Here is a 17,578-nt window from a genome sequence, read left to right on the forward strand (position 1 = left end):
GGGAGCCCGATGCGGGACTCGATCCCGGGACTCCAGGATCATGACCTGAGCCGAAGGCAGTCGCTCAACCAACTGAGCCACCCAGGCACCCGCTCTTCATCATCTAATTATTTTGTTCCTTTTTGATCACTGCTTTTCATTCATAATAAGGGTCTTCCTCTGAAAGTGTGTATTTGGCTGAATCTAAGTTATAATCAAGTGTCATATATTAAAACTTATACTTATTTACATGGTTGTATATGAATTTTTAACTATTTTCTATTTAACCTTGAGATCATGACCTGAGCTGAAATCAAGGGTTGGATGTTCAACCAACTGAGCCATCCAGGTGCCCTGATAAGTTATCACTTTAATACCCTCCCTACGTTATCTCCAAAGTTGCTTTTTATACTGTTCCACTGCACTTTCGTTCTGTGGTACATTCATGTTTACGGTATTTTGTGCACAATTGCTGTTGTAATAAATGGCATCCTAGTGGCTTCTAAAATCAAACAGGCCTTTGCACTTTTCTAACTTAGAACCAGAGAGTAGTCTTTCACTAGAGGCATAGAAGAGATGTTTTTTCTTTTGTCCGAGGTGTTTTCCTTAGGCTAGCATGTCTTTACTGAGTTTTTAAAAGCCTCTACTAATTTTTTTAAAAAAGTTAATTCATCTAATTTCAAGTATATTCTGTAGAAGTCAAAATTATCAGGAACATCAAATGATGCATGCTTCAAAAGGTAACCATAAAAATTAGCTTCACTGGTGCAGAATATACCCACAAAAAGATGGCCACTGCCATCAACCCTGCCAGAGAGGTCTGTCTGCCTCAAAGACAATTTTCTTTTCACAATCTGTTAGTTTCCATAGTCCTCAGTCAAAGACCATGTTATTAATGCCATTTTTTGGTTCTGAACCAAAAGGAAGAGATTTAAAGAATCAGGATATGGAGTTTTATGTTCATATTCTACCATCTATACTTAAAATGTATATATTTTATTTAACATTAAAAAAGTTAATCTCCAGAGTAACCAAACATATATTTACTGAACCTTAACATTATTAGAGTAAATTACAAAAACAAAGAAGAGAAGACAATATGGAAATATATAGGAAACAAAGGAAGACTTTAAACAGACCACAGGAATACAAATTAATATATCTGTCATATTAGTAGATGAAAACAGGATAAATCCGCCTCTTACGAGAAAAGTTCCTCACAAGAGACCACAGAGCAAAACCCGACTATGTCTGAATGAAACTCTAAAGACTATGTGAGTTGGAAGAGGTCAAAGATAAAAGGGTGAGAACTGCTATAACCAGTGGAGGGGAAATGGAGACAAATAGAAAACAAAAAGACAACAGAAATAAAATGATAACAAAAATAAAACAAAGTACATTTATATTCAGGATAAAACTCAGTCACAAGATAAAGAGGAGTATTTCATAAAGATTACCATCACCCAGGAGACGGGCTGCTAGATATGAGGATGTAGAGTATCCCCAGTTGTCCCGTTATGCGACATCTGCAGAAACCTCATACCCAAGGCTCTTGCTGGAATATTCCAGCTGCCTGATATTTTCTGGCTACTGTGGTGAGGAGACATCAGTCCACCATACGTTGGTTACCGGGATCTTGCCATGAGGACCTGTGGCATCTGAGATGACACAAGAATTACTTACAAGCATCCCTGCACTAATATTTGATGCTGTGTCTTTTTTTTTTTTTAAGATTTTTTATTTATTTATCTGAGAGAGAGAATGGGAGACAGAGAGCATGAGAGGGGGAGGATCAGAGGGAGAAGCAGACTCCCCGCTGAGCAGGGAGTCCGATGCGGGACTCGATCCAGGGACTCCAGGATCATGACCTGAGCCGAAGGCAGTTGCTTAACCAACTGAGCCACCCAGGCACCCTGATGCTGTGTCTTACTTCCTGATACTCACCTTCCATGTCTTCAGAGGGGGCTGGGTCCCATGCCCAGCTCCACCGGGTAAACCACAAATAGTCTAGTCAATAAATAGATCCGGAAGAAATGGTGCCTGGCCTCCTTCTGGTGTCCTGTATGCTTGTTGATGCCTGCTTGTGAATGCCCGGAGCTGTGGCAGCTATATTGGGACCACGAGGGGGGTTAGTCTGGGTAGGACACACTGAGGATGGTAAAGCAGAAAGGTGGAAGCAGCCTGATGCTTGATGACATCGCTAAGCCACTGAATGAACCAACTCTGGAGCTGCCCTACTCTGGACTTCTTGTTATGTGAGCTAACTTTTCCTATTGTTTAAAGTTATTTCTAACTGGATTTTCTCTTTCTTCCAGCTGAAAACATTAAAACTCATGCAGAGCCCTGGAGAGGTTCGTCCTCCACAACATGCCATACCAGGCACACAGTGCGTCCTAGTCAATAGATTAAGGGGACAATTTTCAATGCATGCATCTAATTGTTATCTAACAGATTTTTTATTTTTTAAAAAAAGTCTTTTTGTAAAAGGGTTGCCTTCTCCCTGTCTCTCTGGCAGGGTGGCCATCTCCCTAACTGGTAGTTTCTTTTTTTTTTTTTTTAAGATTTTATTTATTTGACAGAAAGAGACACAGCGAGAGAGGGAACATAAGCAGGGGGAGTGGGAGAGGGAGAAGCAGGCTTCCCGCAGAGCAGGGAGCCCAATGCAGGGCTCGATCCCAGGACCCCAGGGATCATGGCCTTAGCCGAAGGCAGACGCTTAACGACTGAGCCACCCAGGCGTCCCCCTAACTGGTACTTTCTAAGTGAGCCTGTTCTTATTTCACATCTGCCTGTTTCTGTGTTGCATTTTTTTATTTTAATGGATATATTGATTTATTTATCTTCTTGAGGCTCCTATACATTGTAATGTTAAAATCTTTGTCAAACTCTTATAGAGATTCAACTCCTATGCCTTCAGCTAATTCTCTGGTATTAATTTTGCTGTTATTTTTAGCATGAGATTTCTTTATGAGTTTAGTAAATTTAACTTGTAGGCTCCTATGAGCAGAAGGATCTTCAACCTGTAAACTGTGTGTGTGGTATGTGGTGTGATGTGGTGATCTGGTGTGTGTGTGTTTATGTGATATGGGGTGTGCAAATCTGAGTGCGTGTGCTTGTGTGTGTTTATGAGATGTCGGGTGTGTGTGCATGGCGATATGGTATGTGTATGTGCACACATATGCATATGTATGGGGGGCGTTACCCCCAGGCTCCCAGCCCCCTCAGTCAGGACCAGGTTTTGCAGTGGTCCAGAGCTCCTGCCCTTGGTGAGGTTGGGGACTGCAGACCAGCATGGGCTTCACTCAGCTCTGGTCATGAGCCTGGTCTTTGCATCCCTGCCGCTCATGTCTCTTGCTCCATACAAGTCGTAGGCTCAAATGTCATTGGCAGCAGCCCCCCTGCTTCATCTCGGGGTGAACAGTCTCACCTTAAGCCCTGGTGTCAAGTCCTGTCAAACACACAGTCCCTGTTGCCCGCGTGGGGGAACCTGGTGAACACAGCCTGAGAGCGTTGGCTCCAAGTCTTCAGTTTCACTCTCGGCTTTCCCCCTTCCTGTCCATGGCATGGTGGATTTCAAGAGCATGCCCATTTATCTTTGCTTTATCCTTATGTACTCTATCCATCAGAGTTGCATATTTGGAGCGCAAAGCGTTCATCTAAGTGTTAATCTACGGATTCATTTTTATGGGGTTTCCCTTTAAACTTTCTAAAAAATATATGATCACAGTTATTACCCTCCTTAAAAATTCTCAATGAGTTGTTTTGATATATAAAAACAACACTTCTTATAATGATATAAAAGGGCTTCTCTTTTTACTTTGCAAGAACCTCCCTTGAACCTTTTCTGTCTTTCATGTTTTAGAAAAATACTCAAGACAATCAATACCTTTGAGTATATATAGCACATGGCTAGACACAGGAACTCATCTAGAACAATTCCTGACGTGTCATGGCCACTCAATAGATGTGAGTGACTGTTGCTGTTTTCACATTTAGCCAACTGTTATTATACAAGACATCTCCATTAAAAAACTGAGATTTGAATTCATGTCACTTCTTTTCCTTTTTTTCCTCCACTAGATATTAGGATATTCTTCTAAATCTGTCAGCGCTGATGGTCATAAAATAAACAGATTGCAGGCACATTTTCAGGCACTGGTAATAAAGACAACTGTCCAAAATTCTTCTGCCTTCCACACACACCCCATGCCAGGCAGACATGACTAGTCAATCACCGCGTTCTTCTCTTCCGAGTGGAGATGAAGCTCCAGGTAGCCACAATCGATCCATCAGATTTCATAAAAGGAATGAAGGCAATTTTCCATCCCTGCCCAAAATACATGGCCATGGACTGACTGCGTGAGGGAAGCAAATGGTTTCTTTTCGAGAGCCTCTCATTCTCAGAAAGTTTAAACCTGTGGTGTACTTTCAAAAGAATAGAAACTGAAATAATGGATTTTACCGATGAAATGAAAAGTTATAGTTCAATCATGAATTCTTACTTGGAGAAAATGCTGTCTAATTTGCTGTCTAAAATTACTGATTATTTTAAACATATTTGAAGTGAAGTAATTGGTTCCATTGTCTCCCAAATAATTGTCGAGTGGGAAGTGTTGCTTGGAAGGGAAAATTATCCAGGTTACTTGGTAAGACTAGATCGTGATAAATCGGTGCAAGCAAAGACTATGCGTAGGTCAGGAGGATGTTTTAGAAAATCAGAATTACAAGGAAGAAGACGCTGAAGAAGGGCAAAGCTTTTTCGTTTTTGCGACCAATCGGGAATGTGTCCCACCCTTGCCCCAGCGACTGACCTGCTCACCTCCACCTAGGATTTCCACCCCTAACGTGTGAGTGTCCCAGAATCATTAAATTGTATTTTCTGTCTCTATGAACCCACCCTGATACGTTTTTCTACTTTAACCAAACCCATTTCCTTCTTATGTTTGCCGCTCAGCAGTAAGAGAGAGAAATAGGAGAAACGTGGAGTAGGAGATATAGTTATTATCATCCCCAGGCTAAGAAATTAATTTGTGCCATAAACACGAAATCATGTTGTTTACAGAAAAGCAGAATAGCCAGAAAGTACTCCAGAAGTTTGAAGGGGCGACAGATGCCCCTGGAGTGACAAGAGAGTGTTCACAGAGGAGATAGAATTCAAGCTCAGGAGAATGGGATCACTGTTGTCATGAAGACCGGTCGCCAGAGGCGGTCCCTGAAGGAGGAGGAGACAGCTTGCAGGTCTGTGTCTCTCCTAGCACAAATATGTGCCCTGGGAGCTGCGTCCAGGCCATCGCTAGAGAGCTGTAGCCACAAAGATGGTCTGTGCAGCTGGAAATTATGTGCAGGTGGAAACCATTGTACTTGCCAAGTTCCCTACTACTCAGAGTTCTATAACTTTTATGTTCTGTCTCTGTTCTTGGCATTGCCCTCTCATGGGCTTCTAAGCCCTGGCTGGAATTGGTTTTGCTGGATGCTTCCAGGAGAGCCAAATCAAGGGGAGAATAAGGATACTGATCATCCAATGGGACAAAAAGGAAGGAACGGACACAAATGATATCATGGATCACTCCTAAGATTGTATACCCGCGCTCAATCCAAATATATCTTTCCCATCTCCTCTACTGCAATGAAGAGGTAGACTCGCTGCTCCGCGCACCTTGGGGCTGGCTCCGTATTTGCATTAAAAGCCCCGAGCAGTGCTTTGTGTCCTCCAGCTCAGGATAGCACCGCTGTGTCTGTCTGTCATCCTCTAGAAGCTCTCTGATGGTCCCGAGACTCAGCCTCTGAAGCACAACCTGAGCTGGAACTTTGCAAGAACATCGTAAAAACTGTTTTTTTTAAAGGATATAAACCTTAAAACGAGTTTGATTTTTGTTTTTTGAAGGATGTGCAATGCAACATGACTGAAGGCATGAGAAACTCGGTAAGCCATTCCAGCCCCAAATGTCCAAAACGAAATAAATGAACGTGAATTTCATGATGTGAACTATGATTTCGGCATGTTTGAATATGCTCAAACTTGATACAAAGAAACAAGAGTCCTTGGTCATTTTAGAGAGAACTAACTCAACCTCAGAGAACGGTGCACCACCCTGTTTCTGTTTTGGTTTTGCTAGGAATGAAAATAATAAACCCCCAAATTCCTCACAAGTTAGAGAAAAAAATCCAGTCAACATGATTGCCTTGGTTCTACCTCTTTAAAAATATGTGTATATGTGTTTGCTTTCAGATGAAAAGAAGGCAAAAACCCAGAATGTCTAAATGATATATGAGAGAATACACACGATGGCTAAGTAGCCCATTTCAGAGCTGACAGCTCACTCAAATGGCATTAACTCACTTAGGAATTCAATAAATGTCACAGGCCAACTGTCTCAGTTTTCTCCTGGCAAGTACCACACACAACCTTAGTGGCTCAAACAGCGTGCATTTCTTATCTCGGTTTTGTAGGTCAGGCGTTCAGGAGGGCTGCACTGGGCTCCGCTCTGGGTCTCATGCACTGAAACCAGGTGTTGGTAGGAAAGTATTTACTCGGAGGTTCTGGGAAACAAGGGCCGTTCAGGCTTATTCAGATCGTTGGCAGAATCCAGTTCCTTTGGTCTCAGGACTGAGGCCCCTGGTATCTTACTGGTTGTCACCTGGAGGGGTCACACTCTGCTCCCTAGAGGCTACCCATACTCCCTCCCACCTGGCATCCTTCATGTTCAAGGCCAGCGACGGTGGGTCAAATCCTTCCAGTGCATGGATGGTCTGACTTCTCCTTTTGCCTTTGTCTTCTGCCACCAGCCAGAGAAAGTTCTCTGCTTTTAAGGGCTCTTGTGATTGGGTCAGGCCCTCCCAGATAATCTCCCTGTTCTGAACTTAACTATGCCATACAGCATGATCACAGTGGGTCATGCGGTCATGCTCAAGATTCTGGCCCTTCGCGTGGAACCTGGGGGCCCTTCCCAGACCCACGTCAGAAGCACAGAATGCCAGCATTGAAGGGAAGCTTGGAAAATACAGGTTTAACTCTTCACCTAAAGCATAAATCCTGCACATGGAGAAAAGATCTTTCATTTAAATACATGTAATAATAGTGGGGCACCTGGGTGGCTTGGTCGTTAAGCGTCTACTTTCGGCTCAGGTCATGATCCCAGAGTCCTGGGATCGAGCCCCGCATCGGGCTCCCTGCTCAGCGGGAAGCCTGCTTCTCCCTCTCCCACTCCCCCTGCTTGTGTTCCCTCTCTCGCTGTGTCTCTCTCTGTCAAATAAATAAATAAAATCTTTAAAAAAATAAAAAAATAAATAATAAATACATCTAATAATAGAAAACGCATTATCTCACTTTTTGACTGATTTGATGATTAAAAAGCAAGAAATACTATAATGACATTTGTTCCTGATAAACTTTAGTTTTCAAAATCGAATCTAATTTTCTTTTTTGACATATAGTGGTCTTACACTTTTTTCTATGTTTTAATGATCCTGTGACTTTGTTTCTAGACGGTTCACTGTGTCATGTCGCCCTAGTAATACCCAGTATCTCTTGTAAAATACAGCTGACAAGGAATCCAGTTCTCTAAATGTGGCCTTGTTCTATATAGTTTATAGACGTTTATCCAGGTGTTTTTTTTCCTGTTACTAAGATGTCTTTCCTTTGAAATGAAACTTACTTCCAATTCAGGCTCATGCATTCTCATGAGAAGCTAGTTTTCTGAATAGATTTCTAAAGGTTTGGAAAGCCCACTAAAAACCAAAAACAGAAAAAGTATAATTTTTGTAAATGGCTTCCTGTGATTGAGTATAACCACATGATTACCACTATTTGTAGGATCGTTGAATACTCCAGAAAGCATTCAAAAATACCACAAGGGCTCCCAACACTCTGGGCTCTTTTGAGACCCTTAAAAGCAAACATATGTAAGTAAGCAAATGGAAAAAAAATGTTGCGTGGGAGATTTCTGTGAGCACAGGTGCACCTGTGGGTAAACATCTGAGTATCCAACCATCCAAGAGGCCCAGGGGGAATCCTCCACCGCCCAACACCCGGGTCCTGAGCAGACGGTGCTGTGCTGGGTGGAGTGGGTTCCTGCAGGCCTGGGGATTGCCAAAAGCAAGAAAAAAAACAAAAACAAAAAAACAATAAAAAAGAAAAGGCCTGACTTCCAGTGGGAATTAATAATTCAGGATGTTTAAAAGCTTTTGGCACATTTTATTTTTGTTTCTTTGTTCACTTTGGTCGTGAGCAATCTTAAAGTTCATCGGAAATATTTGTGTCCGTTACATTTTGAGTTGAAATACCCAGGGAGGGAAAAACAGCTTTCTGGCGGTGAAGCCATGTCCTGCAGCCCCAGCCGGGCAGCCTGCTGGTCTGTTTGTTTTCATCTGGTTATTCAATCAAATACCGGGTTATAGTCCTTTCGATACACGCTTACTCTTTGTAGAATAGCAAGAACATATTGTTGCCATGCCGAATATTATGACAGGTCGTTAGTGTTGGTGCTCTCTGAACTTGAGAAGCACAGCACATTTCCTTTGGGTGAAATCCATGTAGCGCTTAAATAATTTTCACCGGAAATGTCCAAACCTGTTTCTGCAGTAAGTAGATAATTTTTTTCTTGATGTCATGTGGTGACTCCATCTAGATGGGACTTTTCGTGACAGAACTGGGAGGAAGTCCCTGCTTCCCCCAGGGTGTACCATCCGGGTCACATTCTGTGAATACGCAGAATGTGTTGGAATCTATCGTATGTCTAATTCTGAGTTTATTGGGTGATAACGAAACGGATGGGAGCGAGAAGAAGGTATGATTTATTGCCACTTGGTGAACTTCCCAGAAATCGTTAAAGCTTATGACTCCGGTGACTGGAGTCATCCTCCCACAGTTCTTTTATGTTCACCAAATGTCAGTTGATAGAGCATTAAAAACATGTCTGTTTCAGATCACGCCATGAGGTTCAGCATGGAATTTGGAAGGAGTTAGAACAATGAAGTGTTGTATAACGGAAGTCCTCGGTCTCCTTCAGGTTGTCTTAAGTGACTCTGAGGTTGCTGTCCTTAAAGTACTGGTGGGAGAATACGAAGAGAGCCCAAGCCCACACACACTGATTCACTAAGTAATTGAAAAATCACCCCCAGCCCTTCCAACGTATCATGAGATGCATCTCCAGCGAGTTTTACTTTTGTTTCATGCTCCTTTTCCCTGGTACCCTTCACTACTGGATTTGTGGAGCCTGGCAGAGCTTTTTAAGGAGGAACATAACCTGCCAGGAGGTTATGGGAGGAGGGACAGACAGCAGCTTTGGGACAGGTTCCCTGAGGATTGAGTGCTACACTCTGTTCTCTGTGAATACGGCCACGTGGACACCACGCAGAAAAAGAAAAGCTCGCTGTTAACAAGACCACCAAGCATTACACTTCATATTTTAGTAGAGAGGCATTGTTCATTTATTTTTGGAAAAGGGTGTTTAATTGGAGGTGTTTAATCTGGGTAAGTCCCGGGAGGCTGGCTGTTAGGCTTGCAAGGCCTTAATAACTGACCGTCATTTGCTTCCACGTATGACTTGGGGGGCAGGGGGACACCAACATTCAGTCCACAGCACCTGCCCATCTAAACCTGTCCAGGGATAAGGTCACAAGCTCTAGGACCTTCCATAGCAGTGTGTCTTCAGAGGAGATCGGAGCACGTGAGTCTTTCCCTCTCGCACGGCCAGGTGATCCGAGTTCGTTCCACGCTTTTCCCTTCCTCGAAGCCAGTCTGGACCACAAGCCGAGGAAGAATTTTTCTCATATAATTCCACACCTACAGCTAAACGTCCCAACATTTCAACCACATCGGGTTTCATAGATACTGCCCTCACGCGTTGACTTTCCACACTGATTCTTCCTCTGTCGCGCGGAGGCTTAACAAGAATATATGTCCCCACTCTTGTGTCTACCCACACGCTGTGAGTTTCACAATGCAATTCACCCCCGAGCCTGTGGGACAACCTTGCTAAACTCCAGGCGGTGCATAGCCTCACCGGAGCTGGAGGGGGGAGAGGAAAATCAGTCTCCATTACTTCAGGGTGAGAAGAAAATAAATCCACGTGAAAATTACTTTTAAAAATCTCTTAGGAGGTAAATCAGACTAATTCATGGAAGACATAAATGAACCCGTTGGTCCATCTGAGACGCGGGGAGACTGGTGGAGAATTCGGACCACACTTTTTTCAATGTGTTTACCAGGAGGGAACAGCGTTCAAGGGGTGGCTGCCTGTTAGCCGGAGCCGTGCCCCACAGACAGCCAGAGCCGTGCCCACCGCCGAGCTGTGCACAGGAAGCCAGCAGCTACATGCACACCCCAAAATCACAGCTTCAAGCCCAGATTCTGCAAAATGCACCAAAGTTAACCTGTTTCCCAACTGAAAACCTAGCTTATTTGTCACTCGTTCCGTTGCCCCCTCCTGTCTGTCCATCCTTCCTAAGCTCCCCGAGAGTGACACTGGTACAAGATAGAAAATCCCACAATGAGAAGAGATGACATGCAAACAGAGGACGTGCAATCTCACATTTTTTAGGGGAGAAGAAAGGGCTCGATTTTAGGTCGGACAAAGTCAGAGACAAAGACAGAAAAACAGCATTTCCCCGGTGAATTTCCGGTACTCCTTGCCGTGGGAACGTCACAAAGGTACCAGGGCACCAGGAGACGTGTTACGTACCTAGGCGCAAGCTGTTTCCGATCTTTTCAAAATAATATGTGAACAACGTTGACGAGCAAGTTTAACTCCAGCAGCCAAACCAGTGATGTGACCAGTTATCACCGTGGCATGGGACATGTGGACATCACGGTCCCCAAGGTACAAAAGGATAGGAGCTGCCCAAGATCAGATGCGTCATTTAGCTGTTGGAGCACCAGCGTGAAGGGCTCGGGCCAGGGGACACTTTCTCAAAAAGGAACAGAAACCAACATACACGCAGGATTTTTCTGAAAGTAGAGGAAAGAGAGGAATCAAGCTTATTGCATGTAAGAAGTCCATTCCAATCCACTGAAAGTTATAATAATCCCAGTACATAAATGAGCAGGAAAAAAGACACCACAAATTTGTAATAAAAATGGCAAACATATATTAAAAATATTAAGTCTCAAAAAGGTAAACAAAAGCATCTGTGCTTTATTTATTTATTTGTTTATTTTTGGCAAGCAGATCAGGCACCGTTGGTTCAGGTGTCTGGGACTGTCCTCGTCTTAGCATGGAAAGCCCTGCGTCCCTCTCTGGCATGAGAAAGTCCTGGTGCTCAGTAATGGGGCGGGGGGGTGTGGAACTTGAGAGAAAGTACGAAGTTCCTACACAGCCCAAAAAAAGTGAGGTTGGAAGCAGCAACAGGTTTGGTGTGGAAGGGTTGCGGTAAAGATGACCACCGGCTGACATCTGGAATCATGTTCATACTTCGCGGTAGTGATCGTGCATTGTTGGTTCAACCTACGTGTGTTGTCATCCTCCACTATGAAAGGACTTGTTCTAGATGGAATTAACTGGCCCTAATTCTTCAACCTTCTTTGTGTCCATGCCCTTTGCCCTACAATTTTATAGTCCCTCCCACAAAAGGTGGCATGCTTCCCCATTCTCTGACAGTGGGCTCACCTAGGTGACTTGCTTTGGTAAAAGAGCGAGCGTGTCCCTTCTCAGTCTAGACACAAGTGGTCCCCCATTTTGGCTTGCCCTCTTGTGTCTCTGAGATTGTCAGGCAAAGAACACGCCAGAGCAGCCTGCTCATCAGAAGACGGTAACTAGATTCTTGGAGGAGATGTCGATTCAACCCACATGAGTGGTCTATCAGAGCTTGAGCCACTCGGCTGAGCCTGACCTGGGCTCAGAGGACTTCTTGTCTGCCCTGACAGTTGGTAGTTGGCTGATTCTGTGCATAATTTTGGCAGCCACAAACTGATGTTAGGTAGACTGTACCAGTCCTTGACCAGGTTGCCCTCAGATCATCCCTCAACTTTCTCAGCTCTTCCTCTGTATTGTGGGGGCTAGCTCCTGTCACCTGCATTTCCTAGGCATCCAGGGTTGGTTTCTGGAGGGTTCTACCAGTGGACACATTGGTGGGAAATTGGGAAGCAGAAGGAAAGGAGAAGCCTGGTCCTCTGCTCTTGATTCCTTCGTTGCTCTAGGTCCTAGGGAACAAGTCCGCTCATGGCACCAGCTTCTGGTCACAGTCCCTGCTTCCTGGAAGCTGGGGAACACTCCCTCCTGCCTGGGCCTTATGATTTGGGGGTGACAATCCCCAGTTACTCATCTCCAGGTGGCCTCTGTTTTCCATCTGGCTCGTCAGCTCCTTTGTCACCCATGTGTACCCTACCCCTGCGTGGAAGCCACTCTTTAATTTCCTTGGTGTGATTACAAAATTTATCTTATGGACATCATGCTATATGTTGGGTTTTGTTTTACTTTAGGGATCATACACAATACTACCACCTTCCCCAATAACTTAAATTTCCTCCTTTTTACTTCTTTTTTTTTAGTAAACTCTACCCCCAACAGGGTGCTCGAACCTATGACCCCAAAATCAAGAGTCGCACATCCTCTCCCGACTGAGCCAGCCAGGCTCCCCGAAGTCCCTCTGTTTGAAAGTTGAGTTGGTTTCTGTTTCTTAGTTGGGCTCTCGTTAAGCAGGGCATGCTGATACGGACTGGCATCCCACACTCCAGGAAAGAGAAAAATAAGGTGCACTGCGACTGGACTAGATCATTTGGATCTACCGCCTCAGAAGTGGAAAGAAGTGGAGATATCATCACCCGCACCTGATGCCCAGAGTACGAATGCCCCCTCTGAAGGGGGCTGACGAGTATGGCCTGAGTCCTTGTGGAGACAGGAGCTCAGCACTAGTGGAGGAAACACGTTTGCTGGCTGCACTTGAATCTTCCTCATAAACCTATGATGTAGGAGGTATTGCTTCCTCACTTTACACATGTTTGTGGTGTTCAAGAAGCTAAATGTGAGGCCAAGACTCCACAGTGGGCCCGGGAGTCGGGCTCTGAAACCTGACTCAGCTCTGCCCTCTTCACCTTCCCCCACGTTCACCAGCTCAACAAATGAGATTGCGCTGAACTGAACTGAGCTGATAATATTCTCCAAAAATGTGAATAACTTGTTTATGCGTAGAACTGAGTCAACCATGCAATCTAGAAATCTAAGAGACAGCACACAGTGGTTTTCTTCTTATTCTAAAACTAGTTTTGAGTCTACCTCTTTCAGAGAGTTGAACTGCACTTACAAATTACTGAGCCTTACGTTTTCCTGGGCCAGTAATAGACAGACCAAGAGGGAACCATAGAAAGGGCATGGGAATGCCTTGGGCTAACCGGGTCTGATAAGAAGTAGACAGCTGTGTTTGAATGGAGTTGTCAGGGCTGCAAATTCCACCTTCAGCTCTCAAGGTTCTCCGTCTTTATGTGCAGGTCCTGGTAACATGGGCTCCTATTTCAAAAGTCACTTGGAGAAAAATATATTTTGCAGTTTAAAAAAAATACAAAGTTACCGTTAATTATTTGGTTGTGAACCAAAATAGGCAACATCCTCAAAATTCTTTTTTTTAAGATTTTATTTATTTCTTTGAGAGAGAGAGAGAGAGAGAGACAGCACGAGCAGAGGGAGAGGGAGAAGCCGTCTCTCCACTGAGCAGGGACCCCGACACGGGGCTGGATCCCAGGACCCTGGGATCACGACCCGAGCTGAAGGCAGACACTTACCTGACTTAACCGCTTAACCCAGGCGCCCCAAAATAGGCAACATCACCTCAAAAACCAAGACTCTACCCTACTGAGGCAGAAAAACAATGAAAATCCTAGTGCATTTCTCTCATGCTCCCCGTTCGAGCCCAAATCATTTTTTAAGAGACTGCCGATTTGTTCAGAACTAAACCTGACTCATCTGACCACACGGTTTGGTTTCTCTTCATTAGTTTTTGAAAGAGATTAAGTGACAGGTGCTCAACCAGGACCTTTTGTTCTACTTTCGTGATGATCAATGGCACCTTGGTACAGGAGTGGGGTTTTAGAAAAGGAACAAGAACAGCTCTGTTGAGCTGATAGGGAACGCCTTTGCACCAGGATGTAGGGATCACTTCAGAAAGGAACCTGTGTCTGAGAAACACACTCATGGAAACAAAATGCAGAAGCAGTCAAAGAAAGGCAAGTTGGGACGACTACTGCTGACATCAGAGTTAAGATGGAGTCAGACGTGCCCTCTATTCCCTGATGGGATGGCTGATACCTGACGGCAAAACAAAAGCACATGCTGAAAAGACTCTAGTCAATTTAACAATGTCAGTGAGTTGTTTGGTGCATGGTAAAACTGTGCAGAAAGCCTTTTATTGCCTCAGAATGTAAGTTACTGTGACCTTGCTGGAGGCCATGACAGTGCCTCCCAGGCAAGGCTGAGTTGTTGGGTGAAGAATCCAGAGGAAAGAAAGACTGATGTAAGCTCATGAGCTGGAGCCTCCAGGAAGAACTGTCAAGGGGTCGGTTCTGACCGGGGCTGGAAGGTGGAAAGAGCGTCCCAGCCAAGGAGACTCACAGGACCATAGGCGGGGCCAAGAGAGGTGGGTCTGAAAGGGGGTCGGTGACAAGGACCCCTCACCTCTGAGGTCAACATGCAGCCCAATAAAGATTTATAATAAGAAACGTTGATTTGGTCTTCGTCCCCATTTCTGGCACAGAGCTCCTAAAATCCTTGGTATTTCCTAAGTGATAAGAGCAGCAAAGATGTCTTGATATTGATAACAAATCCCTTTCAAACATCCCTGAGTTTGCGTTAATGTAGCGACTTTTAGAAAGCACAGAGGGTGGGTGCTGGTTGCCAGGGAAAACAGCCCTGTGGCTGGAGGGTTGGGACTTTCAGCCCCAGCCCCCCAACCTGGGGGAGGGGAGAGGGGCTGGAGGTTGACCCAGTCACCCATGGCCAATGGTTTAATCAGTTGTATCTACGTCATGAAGCCTCCATAAAAACCCAGAAGAGTGTTTTCGCAGGGAACGGATGCGATAGATTATCTGTAATGCATTTGGAGAAGTGTTTATAAACACTTGGAATAACAATATTTAAAAAGTACTCACCACTTAGTAGGAAGTAAACAGTATTTTTTTCATGCGAAGAGACGCATTTGACATTCTGTGATGCATTAAGAGAAGTGTTAAAAATACATCTATTTATGATGGTTATGAGTGTTTTTTGCAAGTTACTTTGAGAAGAGTGTTATTTCAGGGAATGGAAGTGATAGCAAAAATAAATAAATAAATAAAGCAAAACAATAAAACCCCAAAGGATGGGGAAGTGGGGGTTTGGGCAGGCAGTCCTTGAAGGGAGCATGGAAGTTCTGTGCCCTTCCCTATATGCCTGGCTCTATGCATCTCTTCCACCTGTCTGTTCCTGAGTTTTATCCTTTTATAATAAACCTGTACTCCAGTAAGTAAAATGTTTCTCTGAGTTCTGTGAGCCATTCTGGCAAACTCATCAAAACCGGGGTGCGGTTGGGAGAGTGAGAACCAATCTAGGGGCCAGAACCAGAGCACAGGGGACAGCCTGGACTCACGGCTGACGTCTGATAAGGGGTGACGGTGAGTTTTGAGGGATTGAGTCCTTAGCCTGGGGGATCTGATGCGTCTCCAGGTAGAAACTGTCAGAATGGAGTTAATTGCTTGGTGGAGTGGGGGGAACCACACACCAGAACTAGTGTCCTAGTGTTCTAGAACTCAGCGTCTGAGTCTGGAGCCCCTCAGTGAGCCGTCACTGTGTGCCCCTCCCCCCGGCACTTAGGGAACGCACAACTGCATGAGTCTGAAAGGCTCACCCTAATGACAACCAATTCTGACTCTTGGAGTCCGAAAATGGCATCCACTTGGAGAGAAACTGAAAAGAAGTAGCCAAAGCATCACACCGTTTAGACTTGACTGACCCAACCACCTTCCCATGACGTACATACTGCTCACAGAGCAGCAGAGAAGGTGCTGCTTGGATGCTCGCTTCTGCCCCTCCCCGCCCCCCGTCATTCTGAAGCCTTGCAATGAGGAGACGCGCCCAATTCACCCTGGAGGTGGTCAGTACCTGACGCCCACTGGCAGTTGGGTACACGTTGCCTCTCGAATTTGCTTTATAAACCCCTTTTCTGAGCTGGAAACTACAACAAGAGCAGGAGGGTTCCCAGGAAAGGGAAGCAAGGAGGTCATCCCATCTGTTGGAAGGTGGTTCAAGGGCGTCGGCAAGGACAACGGTGCTCGCTGGTGTCCACACTTGAGGAGAGGGATGGAGAGGATGAGACACTTGACACCAGTTTAGTTTGAAGAGATGCCTGGTCACTAACACGGATGCATCCCAAAGTCAGATGGGCATCTGAAGCGGGAGCTTCACTGAAGATTTAGATGGATAAACCCAGAAGCAGCAGAGTACCAGCCAACCGGGAAAACTGGGGGAGCTCTGGGGAGAGAGCATGTACCCAGAGGAGGGGAACAGAGAGGTGTTCCTCAGCCCAGACTGAGAATGGAGGGGCAGGGGCCAGCACTGAGAAGAGGTGTTTTCATAAGAGCGGAATGAGAGGCAGGTGGACTGCTGCCGGGGTCACTGCCCCAGAGCTGGTGTCTCCTTACTGACACTCACCATGCCCAAAGAGACAAGAAGCCATGCAGACACGCGCTTCGTACATGACTCTTCAACTGCCCCCTTCATCCTGATGAAGGAGGGAGTCCCACCTCGCTTTCCAGGGAGGGCCGAACACACAGCATCGGGCACAGGACAGACGAGACCGATGGCAATTTATTAGTCACATATACTCACAGCCGGGGGAGGAGGAGTGCACCTGGCCCCTGGGATCAGCAGGGTTGCTGGGCGGGGGGACCCTGCTTGAGGGGGCATGTGGTCAGGCCATCTGAGCCCCTCCCACTTTAACCCAATGTCAAGGCTGCACATAATAGTTTCACTGTTAGGCCTCACAGCAACGTGACTCTAGGAGGGGAAAAGCAGGTACTGGCAATGTGGGTCAGAAACAGAGTGTCTATTCAGATTAAGACCTGGTACCCAGGTCAGCGTGTCTACACCTGGGAAAGTTTCCCATCTCCATGCGCATCCTTGCTTGGCTGACCGTGATCTGATCCTTTGCAGGTCAAGTCTGTCTCATAAACAAATTTTGGCAGGACTTCTTTCACATCAGAGAGGGGAAAGGCTACCTGGGAAAAGACTAGAAGAAATAGGAGACAAGGCTCGATTGTTCAACAAATTTCAACAGCAGTGTTTTGGGCAAAACAAACCAAATGCTTGAATTTGATCCAGTAAGTAGCCGTTTGTAATAAACGGTTCTGTTAACATTGTGCTGATTTGTTTTGTTTTTAAAACACAGTGAGTAATGGGGCGCCTGGGTGGCTCAGTCGTTAAGCGTCTGCCTTCGGCTCAGGTCATGATCCCAGGGTCCTGGGATCGAGCCCCGCATCGGGCTCCCTGCTCAGCGGGGAGTCTGCTTCTCCCTCTCCCACTCCCCCTGCTTGTGTTTCTGCTCTTGCTATCTCTCTCTCTCTGTCAAATAAATAAATAAATAAATAAATAAATAAAATCTTAAAAAAAACCCACAGTGAGTAGTAAGTAATAGGGAG

This window comes from Mirounga leonina, unplaced genomic scaffold, assembly GCF_011800145.1.
Source record: "Mirounga leonina isolate KUSES-001 unplaced genomic scaffold, KU_Mleo_1.0 Mir_224, whole genome shotgun sequence".
NCBI classification, from domain to species: domain Eukaryota; kingdom Metazoa; phylum Chordata; class Mammalia; order Carnivora; family Phocidae; genus Mirounga; species Mirounga leonina.